General features: G+C 52.7%; 52 non-coding genes across 52 annotated transcripts; 41 read left to right on the forward strand and 11 right to left on the reverse strand.

The window, feature by feature from the left end:
* Nucleotides 1-218: 218 nt before the first annotated feature.
* Trnak-uuu (transfer RNA lysine (anticodon UUU)) lies at nt 219-291 on the forward strand. The gene has a single exon. It is a non-coding gene; the product is annotated as a tRNA-Lys (tRNA).
* Nucleotides 292-430: 139 nt separating this feature from the next.
* Trnas-aga (transfer RNA serine (anticodon AGA)) lies at nt 431-512 on the forward strand. The gene has a single exon. It is a non-coding gene; the product is annotated as a tRNA-Ser (tRNA).
* Nucleotides 513-787: 275 nt separating this feature from the next.
* Trnae-uuc (transfer RNA glutamic acid (anticodon UUC)) lies at nt 788-859 on the reverse strand. Its single transcript has one exon. It is a non-coding gene; the product is annotated as a tRNA-Glu (tRNA).
* A 975-nt stretch (nt 860-1,834) lies between these two features.
* On the forward strand, nt 1,835-1,907 carry Trnam-cau (transfer RNA methionine (anticodon CAU)). Its single transcript has one exon. It is a non-coding gene; the product is annotated as a tRNA-Met (tRNA).
* A 308-nt stretch (nt 1,908-2,215) lies between these two features.
* Nucleotides 2,216-2,287, forward strand: Trnae-uuc (transfer RNA glutamic acid (anticodon UUC)). Its single transcript has one exon. It is a non-coding gene; the product is annotated as a tRNA-Glu (tRNA).
* Nucleotides 2,288-2,583: 296 nt separating this feature from the next.
* On the forward strand, nt 2,584-2,656 carry Trnak-uuu (transfer RNA lysine (anticodon UUU)). The gene has a single exon. It is a non-coding gene; the product is annotated as a tRNA-Lys (tRNA).
* A 139-nt stretch (nt 2,657-2,795) lies between these two features.
* Trnas-aga (transfer RNA serine (anticodon AGA)) lies at nt 2,796-2,877 on the forward strand. Its single transcript has one exon. It is a non-coding gene; the product is annotated as a tRNA-Ser (tRNA).
* A 275-nt stretch (nt 2,878-3,152) lies between these two features.
* Trnae-uuc (transfer RNA glutamic acid (anticodon UUC)) lies at nt 3,153-3,224 on the reverse strand. Its single transcript has one exon. It is a non-coding gene; the product is annotated as a tRNA-Glu (tRNA).
* A 974-nt stretch (nt 3,225-4,198) lies between these two features.
* Nucleotides 4,199-4,271, forward strand: Trnam-cau (transfer RNA methionine (anticodon CAU)). Its single transcript has one exon. It is a non-coding gene; the product is annotated as a tRNA-Met (tRNA).
* A 308-nt stretch (nt 4,272-4,579) lies between these two features.
* On the forward strand, nt 4,580-4,651 carry Trnae-uuc (transfer RNA glutamic acid (anticodon UUC)). Its single transcript has one exon. It is a non-coding gene; the product is annotated as a tRNA-Glu (tRNA).
* A 296-nt stretch (nt 4,652-4,947) lies between these two features.
* Trnak-uuu (transfer RNA lysine (anticodon UUU)) lies at nt 4,948-5,020 on the forward strand. Its single transcript has one exon. It is a non-coding gene; the product is annotated as a tRNA-Lys (tRNA).
* Nucleotides 5,021-5,159: 139 nt separating this feature from the next.
* Nucleotides 5,160-5,241, forward strand: Trnas-aga (transfer RNA serine (anticodon AGA)). The gene has a single exon. It is a non-coding gene; the product is annotated as a tRNA-Ser (tRNA).
* A 275-nt stretch (nt 5,242-5,516) lies between these two features.
* On the reverse strand, nt 5,517-5,588 carry Trnae-uuc (transfer RNA glutamic acid (anticodon UUC)). Its single transcript has one exon. It is a non-coding gene; the product is annotated as a tRNA-Glu (tRNA).
* A 975-nt stretch (nt 5,589-6,563) lies between these two features.
* Trnam-cau (transfer RNA methionine (anticodon CAU)) lies at nt 6,564-6,636 on the forward strand. The gene has a single exon. It is a non-coding gene; the product is annotated as a tRNA-Met (tRNA).
* A 308-nt stretch (nt 6,637-6,944) lies between these two features.
* Nucleotides 6,945-7,016, forward strand: Trnae-uuc (transfer RNA glutamic acid (anticodon UUC)). The gene has a single exon. It is a non-coding gene; the product is annotated as a tRNA-Glu (tRNA).
* Nucleotides 7,017-7,312: 296 nt separating this feature from the next.
* Trnak-uuu (transfer RNA lysine (anticodon UUU)) lies at nt 7,313-7,385 on the forward strand. The gene has a single exon. It is a non-coding gene; the product is annotated as a tRNA-Lys (tRNA).
* A 139-nt stretch (nt 7,386-7,524) lies between these two features.
* Trnas-aga (transfer RNA serine (anticodon AGA)) lies at nt 7,525-7,606 on the forward strand. Its single transcript has one exon. It is a non-coding gene; the product is annotated as a tRNA-Ser (tRNA).
* Nucleotides 7,607-7,881: 275 nt separating this feature from the next.
* Nucleotides 7,882-7,953, reverse strand: Trnae-uuc (transfer RNA glutamic acid (anticodon UUC)). Its single transcript has one exon. It is a non-coding gene; the product is annotated as a tRNA-Glu (tRNA).
* A 975-nt stretch (nt 7,954-8,928) lies between these two features.
* On the forward strand, nt 8,929-9,001 carry Trnam-cau (transfer RNA methionine (anticodon CAU)). The gene has a single exon. It is a non-coding gene; the product is annotated as a tRNA-Met (tRNA).
* Nucleotides 9,002-9,309: 308 nt separating this feature from the next.
* On the forward strand, nt 9,310-9,381 carry Trnae-uuc (transfer RNA glutamic acid (anticodon UUC)). The gene has a single exon. It is a non-coding gene; the product is annotated as a tRNA-Glu (tRNA).
* A 296-nt stretch (nt 9,382-9,677) lies between these two features.
* Nucleotides 9,678-9,750, forward strand: Trnak-uuu (transfer RNA lysine (anticodon UUU)). The gene has a single exon. It is a non-coding gene; the product is annotated as a tRNA-Lys (tRNA).
* A 139-nt stretch (nt 9,751-9,889) lies between these two features.
* On the forward strand, nt 9,890-9,971 carry Trnas-aga (transfer RNA serine (anticodon AGA)). Its single transcript has one exon. It is a non-coding gene; the product is annotated as a tRNA-Ser (tRNA).
* A 275-nt stretch (nt 9,972-10,246) lies between these two features.
* On the reverse strand, nt 10,247-10,318 carry Trnag-ucc (transfer RNA glycine (anticodon UCC)). Its single transcript has one exon. It is a non-coding gene; the product is annotated as a tRNA-Gly (tRNA).
* A 974-nt stretch (nt 10,319-11,292) lies between these two features.
* Trnam-cau (transfer RNA methionine (anticodon CAU)) lies at nt 11,293-11,365 on the forward strand. Its single transcript has one exon. It is a non-coding gene; the product is annotated as a tRNA-Met (tRNA).
* Nucleotides 11,366-11,673: 308 nt separating this feature from the next.
* Nucleotides 11,674-11,745, forward strand: Trnae-uuc (transfer RNA glutamic acid (anticodon UUC)). Its single transcript has one exon. It is a non-coding gene; the product is annotated as a tRNA-Glu (tRNA).
* Nucleotides 11,746-12,041: 296 nt separating this feature from the next.
* Nucleotides 12,042-12,114, forward strand: Trnak-uuu (transfer RNA lysine (anticodon UUU)). The gene has a single exon. It is a non-coding gene; the product is annotated as a tRNA-Lys (tRNA).
* Nucleotides 12,115-12,253: 139 nt separating this feature from the next.
* Nucleotides 12,254-12,335, forward strand: Trnas-aga (transfer RNA serine (anticodon AGA)). The gene has a single exon. It is a non-coding gene; the product is annotated as a tRNA-Ser (tRNA).
* A 275-nt stretch (nt 12,336-12,610) lies between these two features.
* Trnag-ucc (transfer RNA glycine (anticodon UCC)) lies at nt 12,611-12,682 on the reverse strand. The gene has a single exon. It is a non-coding gene; the product is annotated as a tRNA-Gly (tRNA).
* Nucleotides 12,683-13,657: 975 nt separating this feature from the next.
* On the forward strand, nt 13,658-13,730 carry Trnam-cau (transfer RNA methionine (anticodon CAU)). Its single transcript has one exon. It is a non-coding gene; the product is annotated as a tRNA-Met (tRNA).
* Nucleotides 13,731-14,038: 308 nt separating this feature from the next.
* On the forward strand, nt 14,039-14,110 carry Trnae-uuc (transfer RNA glutamic acid (anticodon UUC)). The gene has a single exon. It is a non-coding gene; the product is annotated as a tRNA-Glu (tRNA).
* A 296-nt stretch (nt 14,111-14,406) lies between these two features.
* On the forward strand, nt 14,407-14,479 carry Trnak-uuu (transfer RNA lysine (anticodon UUU)). The gene has a single exon. It is a non-coding gene; the product is annotated as a tRNA-Lys (tRNA).
* A 139-nt stretch (nt 14,480-14,618) lies between these two features.
* On the forward strand, nt 14,619-14,700 carry Trnas-aga (transfer RNA serine (anticodon AGA)). The gene has a single exon. It is a non-coding gene; the product is annotated as a tRNA-Ser (tRNA).
* A 275-nt stretch (nt 14,701-14,975) lies between these two features.
* Nucleotides 14,976-15,047, reverse strand: Trnae-uuc (transfer RNA glutamic acid (anticodon UUC)). Its single transcript has one exon. It is a non-coding gene; the product is annotated as a tRNA-Glu (tRNA).
* Nucleotides 15,048-16,023: 976 nt separating this feature from the next.
* Trnam-cau (transfer RNA methionine (anticodon CAU)) lies at nt 16,024-16,096 on the forward strand. Its single transcript has one exon. It is a non-coding gene; the product is annotated as a tRNA-Met (tRNA).
* A 307-nt stretch (nt 16,097-16,403) lies between these two features.
* Trnae-uuc (transfer RNA glutamic acid (anticodon UUC)) lies at nt 16,404-16,476 on the forward strand. The gene has a single exon. It is a non-coding gene; the product is annotated as a tRNA-Glu (tRNA).
* Nucleotides 16,477-16,983: 507 nt separating this feature from the next.
* On the forward strand, nt 16,984-17,065 carry Trnas-aga (transfer RNA serine (anticodon AGA)). Its single transcript has one exon. It is a non-coding gene; the product is annotated as a tRNA-Ser (tRNA).
* A 275-nt stretch (nt 17,066-17,340) lies between these two features.
* Nucleotides 17,341-17,412, reverse strand: Trnag-ucc (transfer RNA glycine (anticodon UCC)). Its single transcript has one exon. It is a non-coding gene; the product is annotated as a tRNA-Gly (tRNA).
* Nucleotides 17,413-18,388: 976 nt separating this feature from the next.
* On the forward strand, nt 18,389-18,461 carry Trnam-cau (transfer RNA methionine (anticodon CAU)). The gene has a single exon. It is a non-coding gene; the product is annotated as a tRNA-Met (tRNA).
* A 308-nt stretch (nt 18,462-18,769) lies between these two features.
* On the forward strand, nt 18,770-18,841 carry Trnae-uuc (transfer RNA glutamic acid (anticodon UUC)). The gene has a single exon. It is a non-coding gene; the product is annotated as a tRNA-Glu (tRNA).
* A 296-nt stretch (nt 18,842-19,137) lies between these two features.
* On the forward strand, nt 19,138-19,210 carry Trnak-uuu (transfer RNA lysine (anticodon UUU)). Its single transcript has one exon. It is a non-coding gene; the product is annotated as a tRNA-Lys (tRNA).
* A 139-nt stretch (nt 19,211-19,349) lies between these two features.
* On the forward strand, nt 19,350-19,431 carry Trnas-aga (transfer RNA serine (anticodon AGA)). Its single transcript has one exon. It is a non-coding gene; the product is annotated as a tRNA-Ser (tRNA).
* A 275-nt stretch (nt 19,432-19,706) lies between these two features.
* Nucleotides 19,707-19,778, reverse strand: Trnag-ucc (transfer RNA glycine (anticodon UCC)). Its single transcript has one exon. It is a non-coding gene; the product is annotated as a tRNA-Gly (tRNA).
* Nucleotides 19,779-20,753: 975 nt separating this feature from the next.
* On the forward strand, nt 20,754-20,826 carry Trnam-cau (transfer RNA methionine (anticodon CAU)). Its single transcript has one exon. It is a non-coding gene; the product is annotated as a tRNA-Met (tRNA).
* A 308-nt stretch (nt 20,827-21,134) lies between these two features.
* Trnae-uuc (transfer RNA glutamic acid (anticodon UUC)) lies at nt 21,135-21,206 on the forward strand. Its single transcript has one exon. It is a non-coding gene; the product is annotated as a tRNA-Glu (tRNA).
* A 295-nt stretch (nt 21,207-21,501) lies between these two features.
* Trnak-uuu (transfer RNA lysine (anticodon UUU)) lies at nt 21,502-21,575 on the forward strand. Its single transcript has one exon. It is a non-coding gene; the product is annotated as a tRNA-Lys (tRNA).
* A 138-nt stretch (nt 21,576-21,713) lies between these two features.
* Nucleotides 21,714-21,795, forward strand: Trnas-aga (transfer RNA serine (anticodon AGA)). The gene has a single exon. It is a non-coding gene; the product is annotated as a tRNA-Ser (tRNA).
* Nucleotides 21,796-22,070: 275 nt separating this feature from the next.
* Nucleotides 22,071-22,142, reverse strand: Trnae-uuc (transfer RNA glutamic acid (anticodon UUC)). Its single transcript has one exon. It is a non-coding gene; the product is annotated as a tRNA-Glu (tRNA).
* Nucleotides 22,143-23,117: 975 nt separating this feature from the next.
* Trnam-cau (transfer RNA methionine (anticodon CAU)) lies at nt 23,118-23,190 on the forward strand. The gene has a single exon. It is a non-coding gene; the product is annotated as a tRNA-Met (tRNA).
* A 308-nt stretch (nt 23,191-23,498) lies between these two features.
* On the forward strand, nt 23,499-23,570 carry Trnae-uuc (transfer RNA glutamic acid (anticodon UUC)). Its single transcript has one exon. It is a non-coding gene; the product is annotated as a tRNA-Glu (tRNA).
* A 295-nt stretch (nt 23,571-23,865) lies between these two features.
* Nucleotides 23,866-23,938, forward strand: Trnak-uuu (transfer RNA lysine (anticodon UUU)). The gene has a single exon. It is a non-coding gene; the product is annotated as a tRNA-Lys (tRNA).
* Nucleotides 23,939-24,077: 139 nt separating this feature from the next.
* Trnas-aga (transfer RNA serine (anticodon AGA)) lies at nt 24,078-24,159 on the forward strand. Its single transcript has one exon. It is a non-coding gene; the product is annotated as a tRNA-Ser (tRNA).
* A 275-nt stretch (nt 24,160-24,434) lies between these two features.
* Nucleotides 24,435-24,506, reverse strand: Trnag-ucc (transfer RNA glycine (anticodon UCC)). Its single transcript has one exon. It is a non-coding gene; the product is annotated as a tRNA-Gly (tRNA).
* Between the last annotated feature and the right edge of the window lie 729 nt (nt 24,507-25,235).

Raw genomic sequence — 25,235 nt, forward strand, 5'->3', positions numbered from 1 at the left:
CGAACGTAATCGGGGAAAACAGGCACATGATGCAATTACTGTCGGCACCGGAATAAAGGGAGAAGTGGCACTGGTCCGCTGTTGGGCTGCTACCAGCGTCAGTGGGAAGTCGGTGAAGTCGCCAGTTGCGGCAGAAGCCAGCTGTTACCGTAGTACGCCTACACACGCGTTCCAGTTATTCACATTGCTTGCAGCCGCTCCATCCACAACAAGGGTGAGCCCGGATAGCTCAGTCGGTAGAGCATTAGGCTTTTAACCTAAGGGTCCAGGGTTCAAGTCCCTGTCCGGGCGAAGATTTTAACGTTTCCGCAATGGCTCGTCTCGTAGCGATGGTAGCCCTGCCGTAATCAGTGCACAGAGTTCGTTTCCTGTCAACATTCTGCGCAGACCGGTTGCATTTCTCACGATTCCAGGGAAACTTCAGTTACGAGCAGTCGTGGCCGAGTGGTTAAGGCGTCTGACTAGAAATCAGATTCCCTCTGGGAGCGTAGGTTCGAGTCCTACCGACTGCGTCGGTTTTTTTCTTTTTTTGTTTAAGAAGAACGAGCAGAAAATTTCGCAGTTTGCCTGTCGTTTTGGTACCTCTCCACACCTCGCCTCTCACAGCCGTTTATAGTGCCTGTCATTTTGATAAGGGCGAATTCCAAGCGTCAGCTTTCGCGTCAGCCGAGCAAAGTCGGGACATGTCGGGACATACTACAGGATGGTCTGCGTGGAGCAACGACGAAAAAAACCTTCATGTAACAGCACGCGGCTCACATACTCATACGAAAAAACCAGCGCCACTTGCGGTGGCCGGGAATCGAACCCGGATCAACTGCTTGAAAGGCAACTATGCTCACCATTACACCACCACCGCACTGCCGCTGCTCGCAACGCCCCGCTGTGTCGGCTTCCCGCCCGCCAGCAGCGGCCCACGGTGATAGTAGCTGCAGGCGCTTTTCGAGGTAGGAGGGTGCATCCACACGCATTCGGGTAGCGCCTCCACGCACGCTGCGTCTTTGGGCAAGACTAGTCGCCGCGGCCGCAAGGTTACTCACACGATAGTGATGAGCATTCGTTTTAAGGCAATGTAGTGGAGGACTCCACGTGTGTAGCACTTTTTTCGGTTGTATCCGACGTCGCTGGGTGGCAATCCCACTTTCCCATGCAGAAAAGTGCTCGGGAAGCACGGGCAGCTTGTCGAGCATCGGTGGTTCAATGGCATGTGCCTCAGTAGTGCAGTAGGCAGCGCGTAAGTCTCATAATCGTAAGGCTTGCCGGCACGATAGCTCAGCGTGTTCGGTCTGAGAGTTATCTGCCCTCTGTAATAAAAGACCGAGTCAACGATGAACTTGAACGGGCGTCATCGGACGTCCGCCCCCAACAAATGCAACGAAAGAAATGAGAACAAAAAAAAAATTGGTGAATGCTCGCTTAGCATGCGGACGGCCCGGGTTCGATTCCCGGCCGATGCATCGTTCTGCTGTTCTCGCTATAATGCTGCCGCGCCGATTCCTCGCCTGAGCTGCGTCAGCCTCAGGAATGTATAGCAGGATTCGCTGTGAGAAGAACCATACACGCAGCACGCAGTAGACCGTACCTGGACGGTCGCGTGCTATTTCTGAACTCTAACGTCGGCCTGGCCCAACAGGCCGCTGTGTTCAGGTGCCGCAAGGGCGATGTACTGTAACCTCGGGCAGTGCTGCGTTCCGTTGAAAAAGCTGCGGCAGCAGTTTAATCTAGCAAGTAGGGAAAGCACGTGTAGCAACACAACAGATTCTTGAGAAAGCGCAAACTGTCTATCTCTAATATGCGAGACTTACCAAGTTTCCTGTAACGTTGCTTGCAACGTGCCTCGGTAGCGCAGTAGGTAGCGCGTAAGTCTCATAATCTTAAGGTCGTGAGTTCGATCCTCACCCGGGGCATTTAATTTGCTGTACATCATGGCTGAATTAACGGCGTTGCTGTTGCTAGGGAACGAACTTAATTGTCGTTCGTTATCCACAAGGAGGCTACACCTCAGCGTCAATATGTTTATTTCCAATTATGACAACGTACAACTTTGATCTTTCTCTTCCCTTGTTATGAGTAAAATAATGAATAGTCAATTTCGAGCTGTGCGCCATGCCAGTCTGTAGGCGCAAATATGCTCGCAAACAGAGAACACCACTGAGACCAGATTCAGCACGAAATACGAGAGGAGACGGAGAAGATCTCACGCTTATCGAGCAAATCCGGTGTGGTCTAGTGGCTAGGATACCTGGCTTTCACCCAGGAGGCCCGGGTTCGATTCCCGGTACCGGAACGGAAGTTTTTGCGCACACAACGCTCCATGTTTTGGCCTTCGAACTGTCGTTTGTCGCCCACCCTCCGGAGCTTCGGCCGAACGTAATCGGGGAAAACAGGCACATGATGCAATTACTGTCGGCACCGGAATAAAGGGAGAAGTGGCACTGGTCCGCTGTTGGGCTGCTACCAGCGTCAGTGGGAAGTCGGTGAAGTCGCCAGTTGCGGCAGAAGCCAGCTGTTACCGTAGTACGCCTACACACGCGTTCCAGTTATTCACATTGCTTGCAGCCGCTCCATCCACAACAAGGGTGAGCCCGGATAGCTCAGTCGGTAGAGCATTAGGCTTTTAACCTAAGGGTCCAGGGTTCAAGTCCCTGTCCGGGCGAAGATTTTAACGTTTCCGCAATGGCTCGTCTCGTAGCGATGGTAGCCCTGCCGTAATCAGTGCACAGAGTTCGTTTCCTGTCAACATTCTGCGCAGACCGGTTGCATTTCTCACGATTCCAGGGAAACTTCAGTTACGAGCAGTCGTGGCCGAGTGGTTAAGGCGTCTGACTAGAAATCAGATTCCCTCTGGGAGCGTAGGTTCGAGTCCTACCGACTGCGTCGGTTTTTTTCTTTTTTTGTTTAAGAAGAACGAGCAGAAAATTTCGCAGTTTGCCTGTCGTTTTGGTACCTCTCCACACCTCGCCTCTCACAGCCGTTTATAGTGCCTGTCATTTTGATAAGGGCGAATTCCAAGCGTCAGCTTTCGCGTCAGCCGAGCAAAGTCGGGACAAGTCGGGACATACTACAGGATGGTCTGCGTGGAGCAACGACGAAAAAAACCTTCATGTAACAGCACGCGGCTCACATACTCATACGAAAAAACCAGCGCCACTTGCGGTGGCCGGGAATCGAACCCGGATCAACTGCTTGAAAGGCAACTATGCTCACCATTACACCACCACCGCACTGCCGCTGCTCGCAACGCCCCGCTGTGTCGGCTTCCCGCCCGCCAGCAGCGGCCCACGGTGATAGTAGCTGCAGGCGCTTTTCGAGGTAGGAGGGTGCATCCACACGCATTCGGGTAGCGCCTCCACGCACGCTGCGTCTTTGGGCAAGACTAGTCGCCGCGGCCGCAAGGTTACTCACACGATAGTGATGAGCATTCGTTTTAAGGCAATGTAGTGGAGGACTCCACGTGTGTAGCACTTTTTTCGGTTGTATCCGACGTCGCTGGGTGGCAATCCCACTTTCCCATGCAGAAAAGTGCTCGGGAAGCACGGGCAGCTTGTCGAGCATCGGTGGTTCAATGGCATGTGCCTCAGTAGTGCAGTAGGCAGCGCGTAAGTCTCATACTCGTAAGGCTTGCCGGCACGATAGCTCAGCGTGTTCGGTCTGAGAGTTATCTGCCCTCTGTAATAAAAGACCGAGTCAACGATGAACTTGAACGGGCGTCATCGGACGTCCGCCCCCAACAAATGCAACGAAAGAAATGAGAACAAAAAAAAATTGGTGAATGCTCGCTTAGCATGCGGACGGCCCGGGTTCGATTCCCGGCCGATGCATCGTTCTGCTGTTCTCGCTATAATGCTGCCGCGCCGATTCCTCGCCTGAGCTGCGTCAGCCTCAGGAATGTATAGCAGGATTCGCTGTGAGAAGAACCATACACGCAGCACGCAGTAGACCGTACCTGGACGGTCGCGTGCTATTTCTGAACTCTAACGTCGGCCTGGCCCAACAGGCCGCTGTGTTCAGGTGCCGCAAGGGCGATGTACTGTAACCTCGGGCAGTGCTGCGTTCCGTTGAAAAAGCTGCGGCAGCAGTTTAATCTAGCAAGTAGGGAAAGCACGTGTAGCAACACAACAGATTCTTGAGAAAGCGCAAACTGTCTATCTCTAATATGCGAGACTTACCAAGTTTCCTGTAACGTTGCTTGCAACGTGCCTCGGTAGCGCAGTAGGTAGCGCGTAAGTCTCATAATCTTAAGGTCGTGAGTTCGATCCTCACTCGGGGCATTTAATTTGCTGTACATCATGGCTGAATTAACGGCGTTGCTGTTGCTAGGGAACGAACTTAATTGTCGTTCGTTATCCACAAGGAGGCTACACCTCAGCGTCAATATGTTTATTTCCAATTATGACAACGTACAACTTTGATCTTTCTCTTCCCTTGTTATGAGTAAAATAATGAATAGTCAATTTCGAGCTGTGCGCCATGCCAGTCTGTAGGCGCAAATATGCTCGCAAACAGAGAACACCACTGAGACCAGATTCAGCACGAAATACGAGAGGAGACGGAGAAGATCTCACGCTTATCGAGCAAATCCGGTGTGGTCTAGTGGCTAGGATACCTGGCTTTCACCCAGGAGGCCCGGGTTCGATTCCCGGTACCGGAACGGAAGTTTTTGCGCACACAACGCTCCATGTTTTGGCCTTCGAACTGTCGTTTGTCGCCCACCCTCCGGAGCTTCGGCCGAACGTAATCGGGGAAAACAGGCACATGATGCAATTACTGTCGGCACCGGAATAAAGGGAGAAGTGGCACTGGTCCGCTGTTGGGCTGCTACCAGCGTCAGTGGGAAGTCGGTGAAGTCGCCAGTTGCGGCAGAAGCCAGCTGTTACCGTAGTACGCCTACACACGCGTTCCAGTTATTCACATTGCTTGCAGCCGCTCCATCCACAACAAGGGTGAGCCCGGATAGCTCAGTCGGTAGAGCATTAGGCTTTTAACCTAAGGGTCCAGGGTTCAAGTCCCTGTCCGGGCGAAGATTTTAACGTTTCCGCAATGGCTCGTCTCGTAGCGATGGTAGCCCTGCCGTAATCAGTGCACAGAGTTCGTTTCCTGTCAACATTCTGCGCAGACCGGTTGCATTTCTCACGATTCCAGGGAAACTTCAGTTACGAGCAGTCGTGGCCGAGTGGTTAAGGCGTCTGACTAGAAATCAGATTCCCTCTGGGAGCGTAGGTTCGAGTCCTACCGACTGCGTCGGTTTTTTTCTTTTTTTGTTTAAGAAGAACGAGCAGAAAATTTCGCAGTTTGCCTGTCGTTTTGGTACCTCTCCACACCTCGCCTCTCACAGCCGTTTATAGTGCCTGTCATTTTGATAAGGGCGAATTCCAAGCGTCAGCTTTCGCGTCAGCCGAGCAAAGTCGGGACAAGTCGGGACATACTACAGGATGGTCTGCGTGGAGCAACGACGAAAAAAACCTTCATGTAACAGCACGCGGCTCACATACTCATACGAAAAAACCAGCGCCACTTGCGGTGGCCGGGAATCGAACCCGGATCAACTGCTTGAAAGGCAACTATGCTCACCATTACACCACCACCGCACTGCCGCTGCTCGCAACGCCCCGCTGTGTCGGCTTCCCGCCCGCCAGCAGCGGCCCACGGTGATAGTAGCTGCAGGCGCTTTTCGAGGTAGGAGGGTGCATCCACACGCATTCGGGTAGCGCCTCCACGCACGCTGCGTCTTTGGGCAAGACTAGTCGCCGCGGCCGCAAGGTTACTCACACGATAGTGATGAGCATTCGTTTTAAGGCAATGTAGTGGAGGACTCCACGTGTGTAGCACTTTTTTCGGTTGTATCCGACGTCGCTGGGTGGCAATCCCACTTTCCCATGCAGAAAAGTGCTCGGGAAGCACGGGCAGCTTGTCGAGCATCGGTGGTTCAATGGCATGTGCCTCAGTAGTGCAGTAGGCAGCGCGTAAGTCTCATAATCGTAAGGCTTGCCGGCACGATAGCTCAGCGTGTTCGGTCTGAGAGTTATCTGCCCTCTGTAATAAAAGACCGAGTCAACGATGAACTTGAACGGGCGTCATCGGACGTCCGCCCCCAACAAATGCAACGAAAGAAATGAGAACAAAAAAAAAATTGGTGAATGCTCGCTTAGCATGCGGACGGCCCGGGTTCGATTCCCGGCCGATGCATCGTTCTGCTGTTCTCGCTATAATGCTGCCGCGCCGATTCCTCGCCTGAGCTGCGTCAGCCTCAGGAATGTATAGCAGGATTCGCTGTGAGAAGAACCATACACGCAGCACGCAGTAGACCGTACCTGGACGGTCGCGTGCTATTTCTGAACTCTAACGTCGGCCTGGCCCAACAGGCCGCTGTGTTCAGGTGCCGCAAGGGCGATGTACTGTAACCTCGGGCAGTGCTGCGTTCCGTTGAAAAAGCTGCGGCAGCAGTTTAATCTAGCAAGTAGGGAAAGCACGTGTAGCAACACAACAGATTCTTGAGAAAGCGCAAACTGTCTATCTCTAATATGCGAGACTTACCAAGTTTCCTGTAACGTTGCTTGCAACGTGCCTCGGTAGCGCAGTAGGTAGCGCGTAAGTCTCATAATCTTAAGGTCGTGAGTTCGATCCTCACCCGGGGCATTTAATTTGCTGTACATCATGGCTGAATTAACGGCGTTGCTGTTGCTAGGGAACGAACTTAATTGTCGTTCGTTATCCACAAGGAGGCTACACCTCAGCGTCAATATGTTTATTTCCAATTATGACAACGTACAACTTTGATCTTTCTCTTCCCTTGTTATGAGTAAAATAATGAATAGTCAATTTCGAGCTGTGCGCCATGCCAGTCTGTAGGCGCAAATATGCTCGCAAACAGAGAACACCACTGAGACCAGATTCAGCACGAAATACGAGAGGAGACGGAGAAGATCTCACGCTTATCGAGCAAATCCGGTGTGGTCTAGTGGCTAGGATACCTGGCTTTCACCCAGGAGGCCCGGGTTCGATTCCCGGTACCGGAACGGAAGTTTTTGCGCACACAACGCTCCATGTTTTGGCCTTCGAACTGTCGTTTGTCGCCCACCCTCCGGAGCTTCGGCCGAACGTAATCGGGGAAAACAGGCACATGATGCAATTACTGTCGGCACCGGAATAAAGGGAGAAGTGGCACTGGTCCGCTGTTGGGCTGCTACCAGCGTCAGTGGGAAGTCGGTGAAGTCGCCAGTTGCGGCAGAAGCCAGCTGTTACCGTAGTACGCCTACACACGCGTTCCAGTTATTCACATTGCTTGCAGCCGCTCCATCCACAACAAGGGTGAGCCCGGATAGCTCAGTCGGTAGAGCATTAGGCTTTTAACCTAAGGGTCCAGGGTTCAAGTCCCTGTCCGGGCGAAGATTTTAACGTTTCCGCAATGGCTCGTCTCGTAGCGATGGTAGCCCTGCCGTAATCAGTGCACAGAGTTCGTTTCCTGTCAACATTCTGCGCAGACCGGTTGCATTTCTCACGATTCCAGGGAAACTTCAGTTACGAGCAGTCGTGGCCGAGTGGTTAAGGCGTCTGACTAGAAATCAGATTCCCTCTGGGAGCGTAGGTTCGAGTCCTACCGACTGCGTCGGTTTTTTTCTTTTTTTGTTTAAGAAGAACGAGCAGAAAATTTCGCAGTTTGCCTGTCGTTTTGGTACCTCTCCACACCTCGCCTCTCACAGCCGTTTATAGTGCCTGTCATTTTGATAAGGGCGAATTCCAAGCGTCAGCTTTCGCGTCAGCCGAGCAAAGTCGGGACAAGTCGGGACATACTACAGGATGGTCTGCGTGGAGCAACGACGAAAAAAACCTTCATGTAACAGCACGCGGCTCACATACTCATACGAAAAAACCAGCGCCACTTGCGGTGGCCGGGAATCGAACCCGGATCAACTGCTTGAAAGGCAACTATGCTCACCATTACACCACCACCGCACTGCCGCTGCTCGCAACGCCCCGCTGTGTCGGCTTCCCGCCCGCCAGCAGCGGCCCACGGTGATAGTAGCTGCAGGCGCTTTTCGAGGTAGGAGGGTGCATCCACACGCATTCGGGTAGCGCCTCCACGCACGCTGCGTCTTTGGGCAAGACTAGTCGCCGCGGCCGCAAGGTTACTCACACGATAGTGATGAGCATTCGTTTTAAGGCAATGTAGTGGAGGACTCCACGTGTGTAGCACTTTTTTCGGTTGTATCCGACGTCGCTGGGTGGCAATCCCACTTTCCCATGCAGAAAAGTGCTCGGGAAGCACGGGCAGCTTGTCGAGCATCGGTGGTTCAATGGCATGTGCCTCAGTAGTGCAGTAGGCAGCGCGTAAGTCTCATAATCGTAAGGCTTGCCGGCACGATAGCTCAGCGTGTTCGGTCTGAGAGTTATCTGCCCTCTGTAATAAAAGACCGAGTCAACGATGAACTTGAACGGGCGTCATCGGACGTCCGCCCCCAACAAATGCAACGAAAGAAATGAGAACAAAAAAAAAATTGGTGAATGCTCGCTTAGCATGCGGACGGCCCGGGTTCGATTCCCGGCCGATGCATCGTTCTGCTGTTCTCGCTATAATGCTGCCGCGCCGATTCCTCGCCTGAGCTGCGTCAGCCTCAGGAATGTATAGCAGGATTCGCTGTGAGAAGAACCATACACGCAGCACGCAGTAGACCGTACCTGGACGGTCGCGTGCTATTTCTGAACTCTAACGTCGGCCTGGCCCAACAGGCCGCTGTGTTCAGGTGCCGCAAGGGCGATGTACTGTAACCTCGGGCAGTGCTGCGTTCCGTTGAAAAAGCTGCGGCAGCAGTTTAATCTAGCAAGTAGGGAAAGCACGTGTAGCAACACAACAGATTCTTGAGAAAGCGCAAACTGTCTATCTCTAATATGCGAGACTTACCAAGTTTCCTGTAACGTTGCTTGCAACGTGCCTCGGTAGCGCAGTAGGTAGCGCGTAAGTCTCATAATCTTAAGGTCGTGAGTTCGATCCTCACCCGGGGCATTTAATTTGCTGTACATCATGGCTGAATTAACGGCGTTGCTGTTGCTAGGGAACGAACTTAATTGTCGTTCGTTATCCACAAGGAGGCTACACCTCAGCGTCAATATGTTTATTTCCAATTATGACAACGTACAACTTTGATCTTTCTCTTCCCTTGTTATGAGTAAAATAATGAATAGTCAATTTCGAGCTGTGCGCCATGCCAGTCTGTAGGCGCAAATATGCTCGCAAACAGAGAACACCACTGAGACCAGATTCAGCACGAAATACGAGAGGAGACGGAGAAGATCTCACGCTTATCGAGCAAATCCGGTGTGGTCTAGTGGCTAGGATACCTGGCTTTCACCCAGGAGGCCCGGGTTCGATTCCCGGTACCGGAACGGAAGTTTTTGCGCACACAACGCTCCATGTTTTGGCCTTCGAACTGTCGTTTGTCGCCCACCCTCCGGAGCTTCGGCCGAACGTAATCGGGGAAAACAGGCACATGATGCAATTACTGTCGGCACCGGAATAAAGGGAGAAGTGGCACTGGTCCGCTGTTGGGCTGCTACCAGCGTCAGTGGGAAGTCGGTGAAGTCGCCAGTTGCGGCAGAAGCCAGCTGTTACCGTAGTACGCCTACACACGCGTTCCAGTTATTCACATTGCTTGCAGCCGCTCCATCCACAACAAGGGTGAGCCCGGATAGCTCAGTCGGTAGAGCATTAGGCTTTTAACCTAAGGGTCCAGGGTTCAAGTCCCTGTCCGGGCGAAGATTTTAACGTTTCCGCAATGGCTCGTCTCGTAGCGATGGTAGCCCTGCCGTAATCAGTGCACAGAGTTCGTTTCCTGTCAACATTCTGCGCAGACCGGTTGCATTTCTCACGATTCCAGGGAAACTTCAGTTACGAGCAGTCGTGGCCGAGTGGTTAAGGCGTCTGACTAGAAATCAGATTCCCTCTGGGAGCGTAGGTTCGAGTCCTACCGACTGCGTCGGTTTTTTTCTTTTTTTGTTTAAGAAGAACGAGCAGAAAATTTCGCAGTTTGCCTGTCGTTTTGGTACCTCTCCACACCTCGCCTCTCACAGCCGTTTATAGTGCCTGTCATTTTGATAAGGGCGAATTCCAAGCGTCAGCTTTCGCGTCAGCCGAGCAAAGTCGGGACAAGTCGGGACATACTACAGGATGGTCTGCGTGGAGCAACGACGAAAAAAACCTTCATGTAACAGCACGCGGCTCACATACTCATACGAAAAAACCAGCGCCACTTGCGGTGGCCGGGAATCGAACCCGGATCAACTGCTTGGAAGGCAACTATGCTCACCATTACACCACCACCGCACTGCCGCTGCTCGCAACGCCCCGCTGTGTCGGCTTCCCGCCCGCCAGCAGCGGCCCACGGTGATAGTAGCTGCAGGCGCTTTTCGAGGTAGGAGGGTGCATCCACACGCATTCGGGTAGCGCCTCCACGCACGCTGCGTCTTTGGGCAAGACTAGTCGCCGCGGCCGCAAGGTTACTCACACGATAGTGATGAGCATTCGTTTTAAGGCAATGTAGTGGAGGACTCCACGTGTGTAGCACTTTTTTCGGTTGTATCCGACGTCGCTGGGTGGCAATCCCACTTTCCCATGCAGAAAAGTGCTCGGGAAGCACGGGCAGCTTGTCGAGCATCGGTGGTTCAATGGCATGTGCCTCAGTAGTGCAGTAGGCAGCGCGTAAGTCTCATAATCGTAAGGCTTGCCGGCACGATAGCTCAGCGTGTTCGGTCTGAGAGTTATCTGCCCTCTGTAATAAAAGACCGAGTCAACGATGAACTTGAACGGGCGTCATCGGACGTCCGCCCCCAACAAATGCAACGAAAGAAATGAGAACAAAAAAAAATTGGTGAATGCTCGCTTAGCATGCGGACGGCCCGGGTTCGATTCCCGGCCGATGCATCGTTCTGCTGTTCTCGCTATAATGCTGCCGCGCCGATTCCTCGCCTGAGCTGCGTCAGCCTCAGGAATGTATAGCAGGATTCGCTGTGAGAAGAACCATACACGCAGCACGCAGTAGACCGTACCTGGACGGTCGCGTGCTATTTCTGAACTCTAACGTCGGCCTGGCCCAACAGGCCGCTGTGTTCAGGTGCCGCAAGGGCGATGTACTGTAACCTCGGGCAGTGCTGCGTTCCGTTGAAAAAGCTGCGGCAGCAGTTTAATCTAGCAAGTAGGGAAAGCACGTGTAGCAACACAACAGATTCTTGAGAAAGCGCAAACTGTCTATCTCTAATATGCGAGACTTACCAAGTTTCCTGTAACGTTGCTTGCAACGTGCCTCGGTAGCGCAGTAGGTAGCGCGTAAGTCTCATAATCTTAAGGTCGTGAGTTCGATCCTCACCCGGGGCATTTAATTTGCTGTACATCATGGCTGAATTAACGGCGTTGCTGTTGCTAGGGAACGAACTTAATTGTCGTTCGTTATCCACAAGGAGGCTACACCTCAGCGTCAATATGTTTATTTCCAATTATGACAACGTACAACTTTGATCTTTCTCTTCCCTTGTTATGAGTAAAATAATGAATAGTCAATTTCGAGCTGTGCGCCATGCCAGTCTGTAGGCGCAAATATGCTCGCAAACAGAGAACACCACTGAGACCAGATTCAGCACGAAATACGAGAGGAGACGGAGAAGATCTCACGCTTATCGAGCAAATCCGGTGTGGTCTAGTGGCTAGGATACCTGGCTTTCACCCAGGAGGCCCGGGTTCGATTCCCGGTACCGGAACGGAAGTTTTTGCGCACACAACGCTCCATGTTTTGGCCTTCGAACTGTCGTTTGTCGCCCACCCTCCGGAGCTTCGGCCGAACGTAATCGGGGAAAACAGGCACATGATGCAATTACTGTCGGCACCGGAATAAAGGGAGAAGTGGCACTGGTCCGCTGTTGGGCTGCTACCAGCGTCAGTGGGAAGTCGGTGAAGTCGCCAGTTGCGGCAGAAGCCAGCTGTTACCGTAGTACGCCTACACACGCGTTCCAGTTATTCACATTGCTTGCAGCCGCTCCATCCACAACAAGGGTGAGCCCGGATAGCTCAGTCGGTAGAGCATTAGGCTTTTAACCTAAGGGTCCAGGGTTCAAGTCCCTGTCCGGGCGAAGATTTTAACGTTTCCGCAATGGCTCGTCTCGTAGCGATGGTAGCCCTGCCGTAATCAGTGCACAGAGTTCGTTTCCTGTCAACATTCTGCGCAGACCGGTTGCATTTCTCACGATTCCAGGGAAACTTCAGTTACGAGCAGTCGTGGCCGAGTGGTTAAGGCGTCTGACTAGAAATCAGATTCCCTCTGGGAGCGTAGGTTCGAGTCCTACCGACTGCGTCGGTTTTTTTCTTTTTTTGTTTAAGAAGAACGAGCAGAAAATTTCGCAGTTTGCCTGTCGTTTTGGTACCTCTCCACACCTCGCCTCTCACAGCCGTTTATAGTGCCTGTCATTTTGATAAGGGCGAATTCCAAGCGTCAGCTTTCGCGTCAGCCGAGCAAAGTCGGGACAAGTCGGGACATACTACAGGATGGTCTGCGTGGAGCAACGACGAAAAAAACCTTCATGTAACAGCACGCGGCTCACATACTCATACGAAAAAACCAGCGCCACTTGCGGTGGCCGGGAATCGAACCCGGATCAACTGCTTGGAAGGCAACTATGCTCACCATTACACCACCACCGCACTGCCGCTGCTCGCAACGCCCCGCTGTGTCGGCTTCCCGCCCGCCAGCAGCGGCCCACGGTGATAGTAGCTGCAGGCGCTTTTCGAGGTAGGAGGGTGCATCCACACGCATTCGGGTAGCGCCTCCACGCACGCTGCGTCTTTGGGCAAGACTAGTCGCCGCGGCCGCAAGGTTACTCACACGATAGTGATGAGCATTCGTTTTAAGGCAATGTAGTGGAGGACTCCACGTGTGTAGCACTTTTTTCGGTTGTATCCGACGTCGCTGGGTGGCAATCCCACTTTCCCATGCAGAAAAGTGCTCGGGAAGCACGGGCAGCTTGTCGAGCATCGGTGGTTCAATGGCATGTGCCTCAGTAGTGCAGTAGGCAGCGCGTAAGTCTCATAATCGTAAGGCTTGCCGGCACGATAGCTCAGCGTGTTCGGTCTGAGAGTTATCTGCCCTCTGTAATAAAAGACCGAGTCAACGATGAACTTGAACGGGCGTCATCGGACGTCCGCCCCCAACAAATGCAACGAAAGAAATGAGAACAAAAAAAAAATTGGTGAATGCTCGCTTAGCATGCGGACGGCCCGGGTTCGATTCCCGGCCGATGCATCGTTCTGCTGTTCTCGCTATAATGCTGCCGCGCCGATTCCTCGCCTGAGCTGCGTCAGCCTCAGGAATGTATAGCAGGATTCGCTGTGAGAAGAACCATACACGCAGCACGCAGTAGACCGTACCTGGACGGTCGCGTGCTATTTCTGAACTCTAACGTCGGCCTGGCCCAACAGGCCGCTGTGTTCAGGTGCCGCAAGGGCGATGTACTGTAACCTCGGGCAGTGCTGCGTTCCGTTGAAAAAGCTGCGGCAGCAGTTTAATCTAGCAAGTAGGGAAAGCACGTGTAGCAACACAACAGATTCTTGAGAAAGCGCAAACTGTCTATCTCTAATATGCGAGACTTACCAAGTTTCCTGTAACGTTGCTTGCAACGTGCCTCGGTAGCGCAGTAGGTAGCGCGTAAGTCTCATAATCTTAAGGTCGTGAGTTCGATCCTCACCCGGGGCATTTAATTTGCTGTACATCATGGCTGAATTAACGGCGTTGCTGTTGCTAGGGAACGAACTTAATTGTCGTTCGTTATCCACAAGGAGGCTACACCTCAGCGTCAATATGTTTATTTCCAATTATGACAACGTACAACTTTGATCTTTCTCTTCCCTTGTTATGAGTAAAATAATGAATAGTCAATTTCGAGCTGTGCGCCATGCCAGTCTGTAGGCGCAAATATGCTCGCAAACAGAGAACACCACTGAGACCAGATTCAGCACGAAATACGAGAGGAGACGGAGAAGATCTCACGCTTATCGAGCAAATCCGGTGTGGTCTAGTGGCTAGGATACCTGGCTTTCACCCAGGAGGCCCGGGTTCGATTCCCGGTACCGGAACGGAAGTTTTTGCGCACACAACGCTCCATGTTTTGGCCTTCGAACTGTCGTTTGTCGCCCACCCTCCGGAGCTTCGGCCGAACGTAATCGGGGAAAACAGGCACATGATGCAATTACTGTCGGCACCGGAATAAAGGGAGAAGTGGCACTGGTCCGCTGTTGGGCTGCTACCAGCGTCAGTGGGAAGTCGGTGAAGTCGCCAGTTGCGGCAGAAGCCAGCTGTTACCGTAGTACGCCTACACACGCGTTCCAGTTATTCACATTGCTTGCAGCCGCTCCATCCACAACAAGGGTGAGCCCGGATAGCTCAGTCGGTAGAGCATTAGGCTTTTAACCTAAGGGTCCAGGGTTCAAGTCCCTGTCCGGGCGAAGATTTTAACGTTTCCGCAATGGCTCGTCTCGTAGCGATGGTAGCCCTGCCGTAATCAGTGCACAGAGTTCGTTTCCTGTCAACATTCTGCGCAGACCGGTTGCATTTCTCACGATTCCAGGGAAACTTCAGTTACGAGCAGTCGTGGCCGAGTGGTTAAGGCGTCTGACTAGAAATCAGATTCCCTCTGGGAGCGTAGGTTCGAGTCCTACCGACTGCGTCGGTTTTTTTCTTTTTTTGTTTAAGAAGAACGAGCAGAAAATTTCGCAGTTTGCCTGTCGTTTTGGTACCTCTCCACACCTCGCCTCTCACAGCCGTTTATAGTGCCTGTCATTTTGATAAGGGCGAATTCCAAGCGTCAGCTTTCGCGTCAGCCGAGCAAAGTCGGGACAAGTCGGGACATACTACAGGATGGTCTGCGTGGAGCAACGACGAAAAAAACCTTCATGTAACAGCACGCGGCTCACATACTCATACGAAAAAACCAGCGCCACTTGCGGTGGCCGGGAATCGAACCCGGATCAACTGCTTGAAAGGCAACTATGCTCACCATTACACCACCACCGCACTGCCGCTGCTCGCAACGCCCCGCTGTGTCGGCTTCCCGCCCGCCAGCAGCGGCCCACGGTGATAGTAGCTGCAGGCGCTTTTCGAGGTAGGAGGGTGCATCCACACGCATTCGGGTAGCGCCTCCACGCACGCTGCGTCTTTGGGCAAGACTAGTCGCCGCGGCCGCAAGGTTACTCACACGATAGTGATGAGCATTCGTTTTAAGGCAATGTAGTGGAGGACTCCACGTGTGTAGCACTTTTTTCGGTTGTATCCGACGTCGCTGGGTGGCAATCCCACTTTCCCATGCAGAAAAGTGCTCGGGAAGCACGGGCAGCTTGTCGAGCATCGGTGGTTCAATGGCATGTGCCTCAGTAGTGCAGTAGGCAGCGCGTAAGTCTCATAATCGTAAGGCTTGCCGGCACGATAGCTCAGCGTGTTCGGTCTGAGAGTTATCTGCCCTCTGTAATAAAAGACCGAGTCAACGATGAACTTGAACGGGCGTCATCGGACGTCCGCCCCCAACAAATGCAACGAAAGAAATGAGAACAAAAAAAAAATTGGTGAATGCTCGCTTAGCATGCGGACGGCCCGGGTTCGATTCCCGGCCGATGCATCGTTCTGCTGTTCTCGCTATAATGCTGCCGCGCCGATTCCTCGCCTGAGCTGCGTCAGCCTCAGGAATGTATAGCAGGATTCGCTGTGAGAAGAACCATACACGCAGCACGCAGTAGACCGTACCTGGACGGTCGCGTGCTATTTCTGAACTCTAACGTCGGCCTGGCCCCAACAGGCCGCTGTGTTCAGGTGCCGCAAGGGCGATGTACTGTAACCTCGGGCAGTGCTGCGTTCCGTTGAAAAAGCTGCGGCAGCAGTTTAATCTAGCAAGTAGGGAAAGCACGTGTAGCAACACAACAGATTCTTGAGAAAGCGCAAACTGTCTATCTCTAATATGCGAGACTTACCAAGTTTCCTGTAACGTTGCTTGCAACGTGCCTCGGTAGCGCAGTAGGTAGCGCGTAAGTCTCATAATCTTAAGGTCGTGAGTTCGATCCTCACCCGGGGCATTTAATTTGCTGTACATCATGGCTGAATTAACGGCGTTGCTGTTGCTAGGGGAACGAACTTAATTGTCGTTCGTTATCCACAAGAGGCTACACCTCAGCGTCAATATGTTTATTTCCAATTATGACAACGTACAACTTTGATCTTTCTCTTCCTTGTTATGAGTAAAATAATGAATAGTCAATTTCGAGCTGTGCGCCATGCCAGTCTGTAGGCGCAAATATGCTCGCAAACAGAGAACACCACTGAGACCAGATTCAGCACGAAATACGAGAGGAGACGGAGAAGATCTCACGCTTATCGAGCAAATCCGGTGTGGGTCTAGTGGCTAGGATACCTGGCTTTCACCCAGGAGGCCCGGGTTCGATTCCCGGTACCGGAACGGAAGTTTTTGCGCACACAACGCTCCATGTTTTGGCCTTCGAACTGTCGTTTGTCGCCCACCCTCCGGAGCTTCGGCCGAACGTAATCGGGGAAAACAGGCACATGATGCAATTACTGTCGGCACCGGAATAAAGGGAGAAGTGGCACTGGTCCGCTGTTGGGCTGCTACCAGCGTCAGTGGGAAGTCGGTGAAGTCGCCAGTTGCGGCAGAAGCCAGCTGTTACCGTAGTACGCCTACACACGCGTTCCAGTTATTCACATTGCTTGCAGCCGCTCCATCCACAACAAGGGTGAGCCCGGATAGCTCAGTCGGTAGAGCATTAGGCTTTAACCTAAGGGTCCAGGGTTCAAGTCCCTGTCCGGGCGAAGATTTTAACGTTTCCGCAATGGCTCGTCTCGTAGCGATGGTAGCCCTGCCGTAATCAGTGCACAGAGTTCGTTTCCTGTCAACATTCTGCGCAGACCGGTTGCATTTCTCACGATTCCAGGGAAACTTCAGTTACGAGCAGTCGTGGCCGAGTGGTTAAGGCGTCTGACTAGAAATCAGATTCCCTCTGGGAGCGTAGGTTCGAGTCCTACCGACTGCGTCGGTTTTTTTCTTTTTTTGTTTAAGAAGAACGAGCAGAAAATTTCGCAGTTTGCCTGTCGTTTTGGTACCTCTCCACACCTCGCCTCTCACAGCCGTTTATAGTGCCTGTCATTTTGATAAGGGCGAATTCAAGCGTCAGCTTTTCGCGTCAGCCGAGCAAAGTCGGGACAAGTCGGGACATACTACAGGATGGTCTGCGTGGAGCAACGACGAAAAAAACCTTCATGTAACAGCACGCGGCTCACATACTCATACGAAAAAACCAGCGCCACTTGCGGTGGCCGGGAATCGAACACGGATCAACTGCTTGGAAGGCAACTATGCTCACCATTACACCACCACCGCACTGCCGCTGCTCGCAACGCCCCGCTGTGTCGGCTTCCCGCCCGCCAGCAGCGGCCCACGGTGATAGTAGCTGCAGGCGCTTTTCGAGGTAGGAGGGTGCATCCACACGCATTCGGGTAGCGCCTCCACGCACGCTGCGTCTTTGGGCAAGACTAGTCGCCGCGGCCGCAAGGTTACTCACACGATAGTGATGAGCATTCGTTTTAAGGCAATGTAGTGGAGGACTCCACGTGGTGTAGCACTTTTTCGCGGTTGTATCCGACGTCGCTGGGTGGCAATCCCACTTTCCCATGCAGAAAAGTGCTCGGGAAGCACGGGCAGCTTGTCGAGCATCGGTGGTTCAATGGCATGTGCCTCAGTAGTGCAGTAGGCAGCGCGTAAGTCTCATAATCGTAAGGCTTGCCGGCACGATAGCTCAGCGTGTTCGGTCTGAGAGTTATCTGCCCTCTGTAATAAAAGACCGAGTCAACGATGAACTTGAACGGGCGTCATCGGACGTCCGCCCCCAACAAATGCAACGAAAGAAATGAGAACAAAAAAAAATTGGTGAATGCTCGCTTAGCATGCGGACGGCCCGGGTTCGATTCCCGGCCGATGCATCGTTCTGCTGTTCTCGCTATAATGCTGCCGCGCCGATTCCTCGCCTGAGCTGCGTCAGCCTCAGGAATGTATAGCAGGATTCGCTGTGAGAAGAACCATACACGCAGCACGCAGTAGACCGTACCTGGACGGTCGCGTGCTATTTCTGAACTCTAACGTCGGCCTGGCCCAACAGGCCGCTGTGTTCAGGTGCCGCAAGGGCGATGTACTGTAACCTCGGGCAGTGCTGCGTTCCGTTGAAAAAGCTGCGGCAGCAGTTTAATCTAGCAAGTAGGGAAAGCACGTGTAGCAACACAACAGATTCTTGAGAAAGCGCAAACTGTCTATCTCTAATATGCGAGACTTACCAAGTTTCCTGTAACGTTGCTTGCAACGTGCCTCGGTAGCGCAGTAGGTAGCGCGTAAGTCTCATAATCTTAAGGTCGTGAGTTCGATCCTCACCCGGGGCATTTAATTTGCTGTACATCATGGCTGAATTAACGGCGTTGCTGTTGCTAGGGAACGAACTTAATTGTCGTTCGTTATCCACAAGGAGGCTACACCTCAGCGTCAATATGTTTATTTCCAATTATGACAACGTACAACTTTGATCTTTCTCTTCCCTTGTTATGAGTAAAATAATGAATAGTCAATTTCGAGCTGTGCGCCATGCCAGTCTGTAGGCGCAAATATGCTCGCAAACAGAGAACACCACTGAGACCAGATTCAGCACGAAATACGAGAGGAGACGGAGAAGATCTCACGCTTATCGAGCAAATCCGGTGTGGTCTAGTGGCTAGGATACCTGGCTTTCACCCAGGAGGCCCGGGTTCGATTCCCGGTACCGGAACGGAAGTTTTTGCGCACACAACGCTCCATGTTTTGGCCTTCGAACTGTCGTTTGTCGCCCACCCTCCGGAGCTTCGGCCGAACGTAATCGGGGAAAACAGGCACATGATGCAATTACTGTCGGCACCGGAATAAAGGGAGAAGTGGCACTGGTCCGCTGTTGGGCTGCTACCAGCGTCAGTGGGAAGTCGGTGAAGTCGCCAGTTGCGGCAGAAGCCAGCTGTTACCGTAGTACGCCTACACACGCGTTCCAGTTATTCACATTGCTTGCAGCCGCTCCATCCACAACAAGGGTGAGCCCGGATAGCTCAGTCGGTAGAGCATTAGGCTTTTAACCTAAGGGTCCAGGGTTCAAGTCCCTGTCCGGGCGAAGATTTTAACGTTTCCGCAATGGCTCGTCTCGTAGCGATGGTAGCCCTGCCGTAATCAGTGCACAGAGTTCGTTTCCTGTCAACATTCTGCGCAGACCGGTTGCATTTCTCACGATTCCAGGGAAACTTCAGTTACGAGCAGTCGTGGCCGAGTGGTTAAGGCGTCTGACTAGAAATCAGATTCCCTCTGGGAGCGTAGGTTCGAGTCCTACCGACTGCGTCGGTTTTTTTCTTTTTTTGTTTAAGAAGAACGAGCAGAAAATTTCGCAGTTTGCCTGTCGTTTTGGTACCTCTCCACACCTCGCCTCTCACAGCCGTTTATAGTGCCTGTCATTTTGATAAGGGCGAATTCCAAGCGTCAGCTTTCGCGTCAGCCGAGCAAAGTCGGGACAAGTCGGGACATACTACAGGATGGTCTGCGTGGAGCAACGACGAAAAAAACCTTCATGTAACAGCACGCGGCTCACATACTCATACGAAAAAACCAGCGCCACTTGCGGTGGCCGGGAATCGAACCCGGATCAACTGCTTGGAAGGCAACTATGCTCACCATTACACCACCACCGCACTGCCGCTGCTCGCAACGCCCCGCTGTGTCGGCTTCCCGCCCGCCAGCAGCGGCCCACGGTGATAGTAGCTGCAGGCGCTTTTCGAGGTAGGAGGGTGCATCCACACGCATTCGGGTAGCGCCTCCACGCACGCTGCGTCTTTGGGCAAGACTAGTCGCCGCGGCCGCAAGGTTACTCACACGATAGTGATGAGCATTCGTTTTAAGGCAATGTAGTGGAGGACTCCACGTGTGTAGCACTTTTTTCGGTTGTATCCGACGTCGCTGGGTGGCAATCCCACTTTCCCATGCAGAAAAGTGCTCGGGAAGCACGGGCAGCTTGTCGAGCATCGGTGGTTCAATGGCATGTGCCTCAGTAGTGCAGTAGGCAGCGCGTAAGTCTCATAATCGTAAGGCTTGCCGGCACGATAGCTCAGCGTGTTCGGTCTGAGAGTTATCTGCCCTCTGTAATAAAAGACCGAGTCAACGATGAACTTGAACGGGCGTCATCGGACGTCCGCCCCCAACAAATGCAACGAAAGAAATGAGAACAAAAAAAAAATTGGTGAATGCTCGCTTAGCATGCGGACGGCCCGGGTTCGATTCCCGGCCGATGCATCGTTCTGCTGTTCTCGCTATAATGCTGCCGCGCCGATTCCTCGCCTGAGCTGCGTCAGCCTCAGGAATGTATAGCAGGATTCGCTGTGAGAAGAACCATACACGCAGCACGCAGTAGACCGTACCTGGACGGTCGCGTGCTATTTCTGAACTCTAACGTCGGCCTGGCCCAACAGGCCGCTGTGTTCAGGTGCCGCAAGGGCGATGTACTGTAACCTCGGGCAGTGCTGCGTTCCGTTGAAAAAGCTGCGGCAGCAGTTTAATCTAGCAAGTAGGGAAAGCACGTGTAGCAACACAACAGATTCTTGAGAAAGCGCAAACTGTCTATCTCTAATATGCGAGACTTACCAAGTTTCCTGTAACGTTGCTTGCAACGTGCCTCGGTAGCGCAGTAGGTAGCGCGTAAGTCTCATAATCTTAAGGTCGTGAGTTCGATCCTCACCCGGGGCATTTAATTTGCTGTACATCATGGCTGAATTAACGGCGTTGCTGTTGCTAGGGAACGAACTTAATTGTCGTTCGTTATCCACAAGGAGGCTACACCTCAGCGTCAATATGTTTATTTCCAATTATGACAACGTACAACTTTGATCTTTCTCTTCCCTTGTTATGAGTAAAATAATGAATAGTCAATTTCGAGCTGTGCGCCATGCCAGTCTGTAGGCGCAAATATGCTCGCAAACAGAGAACACCACTGAGACCAGATTCAGCACGAAATACGAGAGGAGACGGAGAAGATCTCACGCTTATCGAGCAAATCCGGTGTGGTCTAGTGGCTAGGATACCTGGCTTTCACCCAGGAGGCCCGGGTTCGATTCCCGGTACCGGAACGGAAGTTTTTGCGCACACAACGCTCCATGTTTTGGCCTTCGAACTGTCGTTTGTCGCCCACCCTCCGGAGCTTCGGCCGAACGTAATCGGGGAAAACAGGCACATGATGCAATTACTGTCGGCACCGGAATAAAGGGAGAAGTGGCACTGGTCCGCTGTTGGGCTGCTACCAGCGTCAGTGGGAAGTCGGTGAAGTCGCCAGTTGCGGCAGAAGCCAGCTGTTACCGTAGTACGCCTACACACGCGTTCCAGTTATTCACATTGCTTGCAGCCGCTCCATCCACAACAAGGGTGAGCCCGGATAGCTCAGTCGGTAGAGCATTAGGCTTTTAACCTAAGGGTCCAGGGTTCAAGTCCCTGTCCGGCGAAGATTTTAACGTTTCCGCAATGGCTCGTCTCGTAGCGATGGTAGCCCTGCCGTAATCAGTGCACAGAGTTCGTTTCCTGTCAACATTCTGCGCAGACCGGTTGCATTTCTCACGATTCCAGGGAAACTTCAGTTACGAGCAGTCGTGGCCGAGTGGTTAAGGCGTCTGACTAGAAATCAGATTCCCTCTGGGAGCGTAGGTTCGAGTCCTACCGACTGCGTCGGTTTTTTTCTTTTTTTGTTTAAGAAGAACGAGCAGAAAATTTCGCAGTTTGCCTGTCGTTTTGGTACCTCTCCACACCTCGCCTCTCACAGCCGTTTATAGTGCCTGTCATTTTGATAAGGGCGAATTCCAAGCGTCAGCTTTCGCGTCAGCCGAGCAAAGTCGGGACAAGTCGGGACATACTACAGGATGGTCTGCGTGGAGCAACGACGAAAAAAACCTTCATGTAACAGCACGCGGCTCACATACTCATACGAAAAAACCAGCGCCACTTGCGGTGGCCGGGAATCGAACCCGGATCAACTGCTTGAAAGGCAACTATGCTCACCATTACACCACCACCGCACTGCCGCTGCTCGCAACGCCCCGCTGTGTCGGCTTCCCGCCCGCCAGCAGCGGCCCACGGTGATAGTAGCTGCAGGCGCTTTTCGAGGTAGGAGGGTGCATCCACACGCATTCGGGTAGCGCCTCCACGCACGCTGCGTCTTTGGGCAAGACTAGTCGCCGCGGCCGCAAGGTTACTCACACGATAGTGATGAGCATTCGTTTTAAGGCAATGTAGTGGAGGACTCCACGTGTGTAGCACTTTTTTCGGTTGTATCCGACGTCGCTGGGTGGCAATCCCACTTTCCCATGCAGAAAAGTGCTCGGGAAGCACGGGCAGCTTGTCGAGCATCGGTGGTTCAATGGCATGTGCCTCAGTAGTGCAGTAGGCAGCGCGTAAGTCTCATAATCGTAAGGCTTGCCGGCACGATAGCTCAGCGTGTTCGGTCTGAGAGTTATCTGCCCTCTGTAATAAAAGACCGAGTCAACGATGAACTTGAACGGGCGTCATCGGACGTCCGCCCCCAACAAATGCAACGAAAGAAATGAGAACAAAAAAAAAATTGGTGAATGCTCGCTTAGCATGCGGACGGCCCGGGTTCGATTCCCGGCCGATGCATCGTTCTGCTGTTCTCGCTATAATGCTGCCGCGCCGATTCCTCGCCTGAGCTGCGTCAGCCTCAGGAATGTATAGCAGGATTCGCTGTGAGAAGAACCATACACGCAGCACGCAGTAGACCGTACCTGGACGGTCGCGTGCTATTTCTGAACTCTAACGTCGGCCTGGCCCAACAGGCCGCTGTGTTCAGGTGCCGCAAGGGCGATGTACTGTAACCTCGGGCAGTGCTGCGTTCCGTTGAAAAAGCTGCGGCAGCAGTTTAATCTAGCAAGTAGGGAAAGCACGTGTAGCAACACAACAGATTCTTGAGAAAGCGCAAACTGTCTATCTCTAATATGCGAGACTTACCAAGTTTCCTGTAACGTTGCTTGCAACGTGCCTCGGTAGCGCAGTAGGTAGCGCGTAAGTCTCATAATCTTAAGGTCGTGAGTTCGATCCTCACCCGGGGCATTTAATTTGCTGTACATCATGGCTGAATTAACGGCGTTGCTGTTGCTAGGGAACGAACTTAATTGTCGTTCGTTATCCACAAGGAGGCTACACCTCAGCGTCAATATGTTTATTTCCAATTATGACAACGTACAACTTTGATCTTTCTCTTCCCTTGTTATGAGTAAAATAATGAATAGTCAATTTCGAGCTGTGCGCCATGCCAGTCTGTAGGCGCAAATATGCTCGCAAACAGAGAACACCACTGAGACCAGATTCAGCACGAAATACGAGAGGAGACGGAGAAGATCTCACGCTTATCGAGCAAATCCGGTGTGGTCTAGTGGCTAGGATACCTGGCTTTCACCCAGGAGGCCCGGGTTCGATTCCCGGTACCGGAACGGAAGTTTTTGCGCACACAACGCTCCATGTTTTGGCCTTCGAACTGTCGTTTGTCGCCCACCCTCCGGAGCTTCGGCCGAACGTAATCGGGGAAAACAGGCACATGATGCAATTACTGTCGGCACCGGAATAAAGGGAGAAGTGGCACTGGTCCGCTGTTGGCTGCTACCAGCGTCAGTGGGAAGTCGGTGAAGTCGCCAGTTGCGGCAGAAGCCAGCTGTTACCGTAGTACGCCTACACACGCGTTCCAGTTATTCACATTGCTTGCAGCCGCTCCATCCACAACAAGGGTGAGCCCGGATAGCTCAGTCGGTAGAGCATTAGGCTTTTAACCTAAGGGTCCAGGGTTCAAGTCCCTGTCCGGGCGAAGATTTTAACGTTTCCGCAATGGCTCGTCTCGTAGCGATGGTAGCCCTGCCGTAATCAGTGCACAGAGTTCGTTTCCTGTCAACATTCTGCGCAGACCGGTTGCATTTCTCACGATTCCAGGGAAACTTCAGTTACGAGCAGTCGTGGCCGAGTGGTTAAGGCGTCTGACTAGAAATCAGATTCCCTCTGGGAGCGTAGGTTCGAGTCCTACCGACTGCGTCGGTTTTTTTCTTTTTTTGTTTAAGAAGAACGAGCAGAAAATTTCGCAGTTTGCCTGTCGTTTTGGTACCTCTCCACACCTCGCCTCTCACAGCCGTTTATAGTGCCTGTCATTTTGATAAGGGCGAATTCCAAGCGTCAGCTTTCGCGTCAGCCGAGCAAAGTCGGGACAAGTCGGGACATACTACAGGATGGTCTGCGTGGAGCAACGACGAAAAAAACCTTCATGTAACAGCACGCGGCTCACATACTCATACGAAAAAACCAGCGCCACTTGCGGTGGCCGGGAATCGAACCCGGATCAACTGCTTGGAAGGCAACTATGCTCACCATTACACCACCACCGCACTGCCGCTGCTCGCAACGCCCCGCTGTGTCGCCTTCCCGCCCGCCAGCAGCGGCCCACGGTGATAGTAGCTGCAGGCGCTTTTCGAGGTAGGAGGGTGCATCCACACGCATTCGGGTAGCGCCTCCACGCACGCTGCGTCTTTGGGCAAGACTAGTCGCCGCGGCCGCAAGGTTACTCACACGATAGTGATGAGCATTCGTTTTAAGGCAATGTAGTGGAGGACTCCACGTGTGTAGCACTTTTTTCGGTTGTATCCGACGTCGCTGGGTGGCAATCCCACTTTCCCATGCAGAAAAGTGCTCGGGAAGCACGGGCAGCTTGTCGAGCATCGGTGGTTCAATGGCATGTGCCTCAGTAGTGCAGTAGGCAGCGCGTAAGTCTCATAATCGTAAGGCTTGCCGGCACGATAGCTCAGCGTGTTCGGTCTGAGAGTTATCTGCCCTCTGTAATAAAAGACCGAGTCAACGATGAACTTGAACGGGCGTCATCGGACGTCCGCCCCCAACAAATGCAACGAAAGAAATGAGAACAAAAAAAAAATTGGTGAATGCTCGCTTAGCATGCGGACGGCCCGGGTTCGATTCCCGGCCGATGCATCGTTCTGCTGTTCTCGCTATAATGCTGCCGCGCCGATTCCTCGCCTGAGCTGCGTCAGCCTCAGGAATGTATAGCAGGATTCGCTGTGAGAAGAACCATACACGCAGCACGCAGTAGACCGTACCTGGAC

This window comes from Schistocerca nitens, unplaced genomic scaffold (genome assembly GCF_023898315.1).
Source record: "Schistocerca nitens isolate TAMUIC-IGC-003100 unplaced genomic scaffold, iqSchNite1.1 HiC_scaffold_290, whole genome shotgun sequence".
NCBI classification, from domain to species: domain Eukaryota; kingdom Metazoa; phylum Arthropoda; class Insecta; order Orthoptera; family Acrididae; genus Schistocerca; species Schistocerca nitens.